The sequence below is a fragment of the Nylanderia fulva genome, unplaced genomic scaffold (assembly GCF_048542155.1).
Source record: "Nylanderia fulva isolate GAGA-0341 unplaced genomic scaffold, ASM4854215v1 Scaffold46, whole genome shotgun sequence".
Classification (NCBI taxonomy): domain Eukaryota; kingdom Metazoa; phylum Arthropoda; class Insecta; order Hymenoptera; family Formicidae; genus Nylanderia; species Nylanderia fulva.
The window spans coordinates 1586307-1597389 of record NW_028190543.1 but is presented as its reverse complement, the minus strand read 5'-3'; the positions used below and the strand labels follow the sequence as shown (position 1 = coordinate 1597389).

Sequence of the window (11083 nt, the reverse complement as noted above, 5' to 3'; positions counted from 1 at the left end):
TCAGATCTTGCTGCAATTACATTATTTGCAAAAGGGGAGTATCTGGTTCTATTTATCTCATGTATCACTGGTATCTGTTGAACAATTTTAAATCTACCTTCACCATATCCACCATCAAATTTTTCATTTTCCTCCTGAAACTTCTTCAAGGAAGATTCAGTTATTTCATCTGGTATTGTCACTTTCACTATATTTATAAATTCTTCATCATTCCCACTTGTATGAGTGCTTAACAGCAATCTCTGTGTTGTGGTCTTTTGATCCTCATTTCTTATCGCATCAGGAAACCATTGAACAGAAAGAGATGGCCAACTCAAAGAATGAGAGAGTAATAGATCATACAAATAAGGAACATTTTTTCTCCATACCTTATACTCTTCGTTGATTATCCTTTGCTCATGGTCGCTATAAATTTGTTCATTTGTCTCTGTCATACAATTTGGGTCCTTGTTCTAGGGTAGAATTCAAAATTTTTTGAAGAGAAATATCAAAGGGATATTAACAATTACCTTGAGAAGTAACACCATTCTAGAATGGACAAAAAAGACACTCATAAATTTATTAAAATATTAACTTTATATTTTTTAATTTTAAAAGAATCGAAATCCACCAAACACCCCCTCATCCTCTTCTTCTTCGTACCTAGTACTTTGTTCTGGAAGTATAGAATATCTCCCATCAACATGAGAATGAATCTTAGAAGGTTTATTAATCAGCGGTGGTATTACATCCTTCAATTTATCAGGATTGATTCCTGAGTTTATTAAAAACTTGGGCTTAAGATACAAATCACCTCTTTGCGATCTGTAAGAAAATCCCTCTCCTCTAATAGCTATAACTGAATCACTAAAATCTTTGACACTTCCCACATTAACTTCTAATACCCTGTCATCAATATGTGTGAAATAAACCTTACCCCCAGCCAACGCTGTATACAAGTCTATCTCAACAACTGATATCAGATCATTGCCAGTTCTAATAAATCTCGAATCATCCTTAACACTAATTGAAAATACCAAATTACCACTTTCACGCCCTACTTTTTCATTTCCCATTCCTCTGAAAAGAATCTCTTCTCCATTTTTCACCCCTTTCTCTATTTTTATCTCTTTAATAACCTTCTCCACACAGTTACCGGTTCCACTACATCCATCACATATCCTTCCTTTGATAATGTTACCAGCTCCTTTACAGGACTCGCACTCTTTTTCTCCTACACTAACGAAAAACCCTCTACTTACTCTTACTTGAACCTTTCCCTTTCCATTACATGTTTTGCACGTACAAGAATCCTCACCACCTTTCCCAAAACACTTCTTACAAATAACCTCTCTGGATATCTTAAACTTGCAATCCTTTCCCAAAAACACATCCTTAAGAGATACGCTAATCTTAGCTCCTATATCACTAGCCTTTGCAACACCAGATTCATTTCCTCTTCCTCTAAAATGGGAAAATATTTCATCAAAGAATCCCTTACCACTGAAATCTCCACCTTGCGGAGCATCTTTCCCAAATCCTCTATCATACATCTCCTTCTTCTTCTCATCAAATAAAATCAACTTTGCTTCATTTAATTTAGCTGACATTTCACCCAACTCTTTCAACTTCTTCTCTCTTAACTTTTCGTCTGTGATTTTTTTAACATCCTTTGCTCTCTTACCAATATCAGGATGATAATCTCTCTGCAGCTTGGACCACGCTTCCCTTACTTTTTCTATTGGTGATCCTGGGGGTATACCCAGTAATTTATAATATCCATCTGGATCTTGTGACTCTCTCATTTAATTTCTCCCCCTCAACGCTTTTTTTATTTTTATAATTTTTTTTTTCTAGAAATTTTTGAGTATCAGAGAAGGGAGAAGGAGAGAAGAAAAATAAAACAAAGTTTTTATTTCACTTTGGTAACCCACACATCTCGCAATTATCCAATGTATCACAGTTTAAGTACGTGCAAACATTGCAATTCCATTTAACCATTTCATATGGTGCCATACCTTCCCTCCACAAAATAAAATCACTACTACCTAAAAATTTCGTAAACTTTTCCTCATTTCTTTCTTTGACAGCTTCTATAAGAAGATCAAAATTAGAAAAGGTCTTTTCTGTGTAAAGTTTTATTAAAAGATTTAAATTACTGAAATTTTCTAAAGAATACTCATTTTCAAAATACTTCCCAATTTTCTTTCTACTAAAGTTTAAGTTAAAATACTTCTCTCCCACAAAGAAAGGATCTTTTTTGAATCCATGAGTAAGTCTTACTATAAAGTAGTCCAAGGGTACTAAAGTAGAAACTTTCTTTCTTTCGCTTATGTTATATTCATTTACCTCTCTATAATAAATATCTATTGATGAGTTGTTAATTCCCATATACTTTGGATCCTCTGTTGGTACAATTATCTCATCTCTTATCATTCCCATACATTGATTCGATACCATATATTCATGCGGTACTATCTCATTCTCTTTATTATTTAAAATTACTATTGTTACAAACTTGGAGTTAAATGCACTATTATCCATGAAAAAAGGATTCTCTGTTTGCACCTTTGCTATGAAGTCCATTTCTAGGGAAGAAAGGAAATATTCTCTATCTTTATTATACAAATCTGTGTAAATCATTCCCACTATCTCTAAATCAAATTTATCTAACAAATATCTTAAAGTATGTATATTATCCTCAGAGTATGCTATTTCTTCTTTGTACTCATCTCTCTCCCTTCCTTGAGGACTTTTTTTGGATATCTCTTCGTTTAAGATAAATCCATCAGGAAAGTTCTCTTGTTCTGGTTCATAAATCCAAGATACTACTGCTTTGACTCCTAGAGGTATTAAATCATATGGAAGATATCTCCCAATCAAATATCCAAATCTCTGCCTGCTGCTCCCTCTCCAAAAGCTAATAAAGGTATCAACTATTGCAGGGTTATCAAATTCTATGTGATCTACCATTCTATATATCTGTGGTTGAAGTGTAATACTTCCCACTCTACATCTATTACATACAGTATTATCTCCATGATCATCGCATCTTTTCTTAATATACTTTTCGTCCTCAATTTCTAGCTTTTTATCCTTCATCATTTTTCTGTAGGAATTAAAACTTAAATATTTGATCTTCTTTTCCTTGTGATATTCAACATCCCAGGGATCTAATGGTGCACAGTGACTACACATTGCGTTATCACCATGGTTACAAAGTAACGGATCTCTTTCCCTCTCTATTGTGTTTTTATTTTCTTCTTTCACTCCATCCAAAATATCTTCTTTTAGATCTTCATATTTTATAAATAGGAAATCTCCATTTTTCAATCCAATGTCCCTAACACTTCTTAGGTTATCTACTTTTTCTATACCTTCCTTATCTTTACTTAACTCATAACTTTCTATTTTAAATTTTTCTCTTACAATTTTATCTAAAATATCCTCTTCATCTAAAACCACCCTTTCCATCTTTGTTGGTCCTTGAATTCTTATAATCATCTTGGGGTCTCAATACAAAAGGTCTTTTTTTAAACAATTTACTCAAATTTTAAGGTTATAACACACATCTTATTAGAAGTATATAGATGTATATTAAGATGAATTATCATCAAAGGTCTAGATAAATATTCTTCATTATATCAAACATGAAAAATGTATAGTTATAATTGATATTTTAAATAGAAATTACATTTATCATTCATATCCTCTTTCCCTTTAGAAAGACATCTTTCACAAGCAAGAGAAATGACAATGAGTAAAAAGAGTGAGTATGGTGTATTAAGAGACATAAAACTGGTTGTTACACGAAAGATCCTTTCATGTGTTATATTAATATTTAGATATTTAGTTAAAAGCTGGTCTTTTATATTCTATAGGGAGAGACTTCAAGATGAGGTAGAAAAGGGGAAAGTAAGCGTTTTTATTGTGTTAGGAGGTGGTGGTCATACCTATGAAATGAGTAAAATATTAGAAGATATCGTTGGAAATGATGGAAAGGACAATAAATTTAAAAATTTATCTTTAAGTTATATTTTGGGGGAATGTGATTTTCTCTCTCAAGAGAAGATAATAAGCTTAAAAAAAGGCAATTTTAAGACAAATGAAAGATTTTATCGGATTAAAAGACCTACAGAGGTAAAGAGAAAACTAAATTTAGTTAAAGTTATTGAAAGTGTCTATAATACCTTTAAAGTTGTTAATAAAATAAAGAGATGTGATTATTTACTGTGCAATGGACCTGGTTTATGTGTTCCTATCTCTTTACTTTGTAAAATTCATTTTAACTGTAAAGTAGTGTATATAGAGAGTATAGCAAGATTTAAAACTTTGAGTACCACAGGAAAGTTCTTAGAGCTAATCTCCGATCACTTCTTTGTACAAAGTAAAGAATTACTCAGAAAGGGAAGAGTTTATAACAACTTTATGTTTGATGAATAGAACAGCACTCTGTAGATAAAAAAGGAATTTTAATTAGAGCATTTATTACAATTTAACATTCCTTATTCTTGTCTCTCTTCTTACCATTACTCGGTAATACATTACAGTACTTCATTTCTAACTCCTTAATAAAATTCAACTCCTTCTCACTATTTCTATCCATTACCTCTTGAATGGACTCTAATCCTTGAGAATACTCAAAATACTCTTTTTTCATATATTTAACTCTCTTCTTATTCTCTGAGAGTTTCTTATCAAATTTTTTGAAATATTTGAGAGATTTATCTTCAATTTTCATCGAGATAATATCTCTAATTCTTTGTTCATCATCATCTACAGCCAATATTAAGTTATCAATTATTCTACACATATCTCCTTTATATCTAACATACAACTTTGCTATATCGTCCATCTCCTCTCTACTGTTTTTATACTCATCCTCAAACTTTTTAATATCAAAATTTGTTATTCTCTCTGACCCGTCTTTAGATTCAAATATCAACTTATAAGCCACAGATATCTTTTTATACATTTCCATATCACCACCTGGCCTGTCTGGATGATGTTTTAATTGTAATTTTTTATATTTCTTCTTTATATCCTCTTTATTATCATTTTCATTAATACCTAGTATCTCATAGGGATTGATTATCTCCTTATTCTTGGTTCCGTTATTTCTTTTTTTAAAGTCATTTCTCTTGTTACTTCTACTCATTTAGGGAGAGGTCCAATTTATAATTTTTATTTCAAATATCACCTCTGTACCAAATGATAATCTTTTTTTTTGATAAAGGATCTATTAGAGAACATCCCCTTTAATTTGCATTTTGAGTTTGTTTTGAGATGGACCATGAGGAGATAGACAAACTATTTTCAGAAAAGATTGATGAAAAGAACAGTAAAAAAGAGATATTGGAAAGTTTAGATGAATACTCTCAAGAAATAAAAACATTAGAACCATATATAGAAGTGATACAAAGGGAATCAGACAATATCTTATCACAGTTAGAAGTTTATAATTTGAAGCTTAGAGAGTTATCAAAAGAATTAAAAGAGATAGAGCACAAGACTGAGTTATTGGAGAGGGAGATTGGTAACAAAGGTAAGGTTCAGGAAACGTTAAAAGGGTTATTACTCTCCATTGAGGTAAAACAGGAGTACTTTGATGTGTTAGAACATTTCAACCCAAAAAACATGGCCATTATTGAGAAATCTCTCCACTTTTTGAGAAATTTTGATTCTTCCTTTGATTTAGAGATTGTTAGGAAGAAGAGAGAGAAGATAGAAATGGTAACTAAGAGATTCTACAAAAAGTTTTTTATATTCTTCAAAAAGCAGTTGGATTCCTTTGAGTCACAAAGTAGGGGAGAGTTAAGAATTCATAATGAGGTATATAAATTTGTAGAGAGATTTCAATCTATCTATGATTATAGTAAAGAAACAGATAACCACAAGATAATATTATCTATTTATCTAGATTCAATGAAAATCTTATATGGGAGAGAATTTGATCTTCATTTGAGGTACATATTTAAATTCCTTAAAAAATCCTATGAAGATGAGGGAAAGATTGGCTTTAATAAGAAGATTCTCAACTTTGTACCGGTGCTATTTGAATCATTTTTTGTTATTTTAAAATGTGAGATTAATTTTGTCAAAAATGCCTTTTTCTTTGGTAAGAATTGTTCTTCTTATATAATTCAAATCTTCAGAGATACAGAGGAAATACTTTTTAGATACTTTAAGGAGTTCTATAGGATATGTAACATCTCTACTTTAAACAGTTTATATGAAAATAGAAAGTTAAAATGGAGAATTGATAAGAATGAACCTAAAGAGAATAAAAATGAGGATATTCCAGACTCACTTACACGTATGGAAGGAAGAAATATAAACATTTCCAACAAAGGTGATATTCTGTCACAAGAAGAGATAGATGAAAATAGATACATTGAAAAGGAAATGGAGAATACCTTAAAACTGTTAAAAGACAAATTAAAAGATTTAATCGAAGATCTAAAAAAGGATTATCTAAGTAGGGAGAGGTATAGAATTAAAAGTGAGAGTAAAAGGAAATCTATTGAAAGATTGGTGGATGATGTAAAGCTAAGTGATTATGAAGATGTAAATAATAATTTAATAGAAATTATGATTAATGAGTTAGATGGTATGAATAAGGGAAATAGATCTAAAATAGAATTTATAGTTTATAGAATGAAATTGTTGAATTGTATTAAGACTATAAACAAGCCATTTAAAAATGAGATAAAAGTATCAATTGATAAGCTAAATGGTGAATGGATGGATGATTTTGAGAAGGAATCTCTTGTTTATATCTTTTCTGGTGGAGATAAGAAAATTATAAAGAAAATTGAAAATATTTTGGAGTTGGTATCGGATGATAAATATCTAATAGAGAAGACTAGGAAGGTAGCTTATGAAAATGTAGATGAGAGTATCAGAAAAGATGTAAGTAAGTTATTTTAGGAGAATTATATCCTTGTGGTATCTTTAGGAAATGGTGTATGATATGGAATGAGTGGTTGTGAAGATGAGATGAAACTTGTAACAATACAAAGAAAAGAATGGAGCAGAAAGAATTTTTAAGGATATGGGAGATAAAAAAGAGATTGATGAGAAAATGTTGGTAGCTTTAAAATCTATGATAGATAAAGTAAGTGGTATAGAAAAAGAAAGTATTAAGTATAGAATAGAACAATTGGAAAAGAGAATGTCAAAGAGTGATGAAACCATCAAATTATATAATATGGTAAATAAAAGGAGATTGAAAGAAAAGATTGATAAAGAAAAGAATTTGAAGAATGGGTATGATAAGTTAATTAGTATCAATTCATCTCTAGGTGAAAGTATAAATGAAAAAAAGTCTTTTTGCGAGAAGAAGATTCATTTTTTACAAAGAGAAGTTAAAAGATGCCAAAGAGGGAGAGGATGAAGCAGAGAGTTGGGATAAAACAAATGGTACAGTAAAGTTTGATATCGTATCACTGGAAAGTGATCCCCTCTTTGAGTATGAAAAAATGATGTTTTTCGTTGACAATACCTTTAAAAGTGAGGTTTTTCGTAATTTTAAGGGTGAGGTTTCGATCTCTCTAGGAAAACAATATGGAAATGGAAATTTTATTAATAGGAAAGGGTGGGATTCTTTTGGGAATGTTATTCTTTCCATGCCACTATTTGATAACCTATGAGAGCTATGAATTGGTAACTTTTGATTTTAATGAGAATGCAACTCTAAATGTAAAAATATTATTTAAAAGAGAGGTAAAACTTGTGAGAAAGAATGCTGAAGTGATATGCGTGTATAAATTTGGACATCAACTAGAAAATTATCATAATATTGCTCCATTCTATTGTTGTATATGTGATAATTTAGCTTCTTACTTTTACGAGTCTTATAGATGTTATAAATGTAAGTTTACCTGCCACAAGAAGTGTTCAAATTATATTTTATTCAAGTGCAGACATGCTATGATCGAAAAAGAGAAATTAATTAAAAGATATGACATACCACATGTTTTAATATCTTGTAGAGGGAGTGGTTTTCAATGGTGTGCTCATTGTGGTGTAAGAATAGGAATAAGAGAGAATTTTATGAAGTGTGAGAATTGTGATAGGGGATTTCATATAGATTGTTCCAATAATGTGTTTAACAATTGTAAGATCGATTATGAACTTAGATGCAAAATAGCAGATTTTAATCCACCAGTACCAGAAAATAAAGAAGAACCACAAAAAATGTCAATAAAGGATTTTACACTCTTAAAGGTATTGGGTAGAGGTAGTTTTGGAAAGGTGCTTCTAGGCAAAGAATAAAGGTGATAATGAATTAGTGGCCTTAAAGATTTTAAAAAAAGAAAGTGTGGTGAACTCAAATGATATACTATACATAGAGTTAGAGAGGAGAATTCTTAAATACATATCCACAAAGAATCATCCATTTCTCATGAAAATGCTGTATTGTTTTCAAGACCATAAAAATATTTACTTTGGAACGGAGTTTCTACCAGGAGGAGATCTATTTCATCATACGACCAAGGCAAAATTCGCAAAGGCACAAATTAAGCAATACGCTTGTGAAATTCTTCTAGGGTTGGAATTTCTTCACAAAAATAATATAATTTACAGAGATATGAAATTAGATAACATCATGTTATCATCAGATGGCCACTGTAGAATAGTGGATTTTGGTCTTTGTAAGGATAGTTTTCCTCCAACTGCTACTACGTACACGTATTGTGGCACACCTGATACAATAGCACCTGAGGTGATTTTAAAAGGTGGGTATACAAAAGATGCCGATTGGTGGTCTTATGGTGTTGTTTTATACGAAATGTTTGAATCAGAGCCGCCTTTTATAGGGGCAACCACAGTAGAGATGGGAATGGCTATAATACAAAATGAGGTTAAATTTAAAGGGGACACACCGGAAAGGGCAAAGGATTTAATTAGAAGGCTCTTGACAAAGGATCCAAAAAAGAGACTTGGGGCAGGAATAGAAGATGCAGATCAAATTAAAAAACACAGTTACTTTTCAGATGTGAATTGGAGTGCTGTCCTGGAAAAGAAAGTCAAGCCAACTTTTGTACCTAGTGGTTCTGTTTCATCTAATTTTGATAGGGAGTTTACCAGTGAACCAATTCTCATAACACCTAGTTCATCTGTAAGGAAGTACGATGATTTCTTTACCAACTTTAAATGAGTGTTGGTAGAGATACCTCTTCTTTTGAAATAAAATATATCATATTTAATAAAAAATTGAGTTATACAGCAGATGGGTTTAATTTTATACTTCAATCATTACTTTCATAAGTCTTCTACAGTATGGGCATCTAGCAGATTTCTTCTGTAGCCAAGGGTCTACACAGCTTCTATGGAAGTAGTGTGTACAAAGTAATATTCTACATTTATCCATGTTTTTAAAGACTTCCATGCAAATTAAACAGCTATCAAATAGCTCATTTTGAGTTATCTCACCATAATATTTAATAGGACAGCTTTCTAACTCCAGGAGAGTTATAACAGGATCTCTTTTAGATCTAATTCTTATCCAAATTTGCAGAGTTAGGTAAATTAGAACAATTAAAACAAAGAGAGAAAGATAAAACAGCAGTAAAACATATCTCTCTACTATTCTATAAATTTTTACAGATCCCACACTCTCTTTAAATACATACCTTTCTTTAAATATCTTAGAGTCATCACTATCCATTAATAAAACGTTTACATTTGGAAATACATACTTCCCATTGTAAAGTAAGTCTACATAATCATTGCCATAGATGTCATCACTTAGGATTACTATATTTGAGATTGAACAGTGATTATTACTATATAGAATAGTTAAGATAATATTTATATGTCTTATGAAGATTGGGATGTATGAAAAGATTGTATTTTTCATTTTTAGGTAGGTTAATGAATTCCTCCACCTCTTTTATATTACTTCCAGTAAACAAAAGTGGTAATTCCTCAGTATCATTAGAAGAACATTTAATTACTTTCATTTTCACCTCTTCTAATCCCTTTATATTGGAATTTACCATTCCTATATTACTATTACACATGAACCATATGAAATACCTTATAAAATTCTTTATATTTACGATGAAATTCATCTATCTATTTATACCTTACTATAAATCTAATTATTCCTTGTTTATTTTTATACTTTATCTCTCTTATTTGTTTATTTACTTTTTTTATTATTTATACTCTCCTTACGATCCTTACAAATTCTATTATAAACTTTACCCCTCCTTCTATCTTCTCTGTACCAATTTTAGACCTTTAAAAATGGCATTGTGTTAATTATGCTATTTAATTTTTTAAGTAAAATTCAATTTTACTTTATAGGTTCTTATTAATAGATCCCTACTGTGGTAAAGCAAAAGAATGGTACCATTTATAAAGAATTCTGAAACACAATATTAAAATGGTATTTAACTAGCCCAATACCTTAATTTAATAAAATATTACATCATAATGAGAGAGAATGTCTTTTTATTTAAAGTTTCTAGCTTTATGGACAAATGCATTAAAGTCATTTTTAACCAACTCTCCCACCTCTACATTTAAAGGTTCTTCTCCTGTAATATCAAAAAAGAGATTATAAATACCATAAATGGTTATTTGTAACCCCATAGAACTACACCATTCCTCTCTTAAGATATTAATACAGACATTCCCATCAAAGTCAATGTTTGGATGAAATATTTTACTCAAACATGAAACTTTAGGCCCTTTAAAAGGATAATCCTTTGGTATCCTGATCTTAAAAATGAATCTTCTATCTCTGTATACTCCTGATGTAATAAAAATTTCGTATTCAAATGTAATTACAAAATCGTCGATTCTGTTCTCCTTGGAATCATCTTTTAGCTCTCTTAAAATGGAGTTTTCCATTAAACAAAGAGACTCCAACTCCTTTTTTATCCTAAAAGTAGCGAAATCTTTCATTTGCAGGGCAAGATGGATAATCTCTTAATATAGTGGTTTTAATTAACCTTTAAAACTATATATCCATATATAAATGGTAATATATTTTGTATCCATCAAGAGATGATTGTTTCTATTTTTAAATTGAGTAGTGCGTTAGTATAAAATTATTTAAAAATTTTCTTGGCTGCTAGAAAAGAGTATT

The 11083-nt window shown here is 30.6% G+C and overlaps 1 pseudogene; it reads left to right on the top strand.

The window, feature by feature from the left end:
* Positions 1 to 8392: 8392 nt before the first annotated feature.
* Positions 8393 to 9142, top strand: LOC146721536 (RAC-gamma serine/threonine-protein kinase pseudogene; annotated as a pseudogene).
* Positions 9143 to 11083: the final 1941 nt, after the last annotated feature.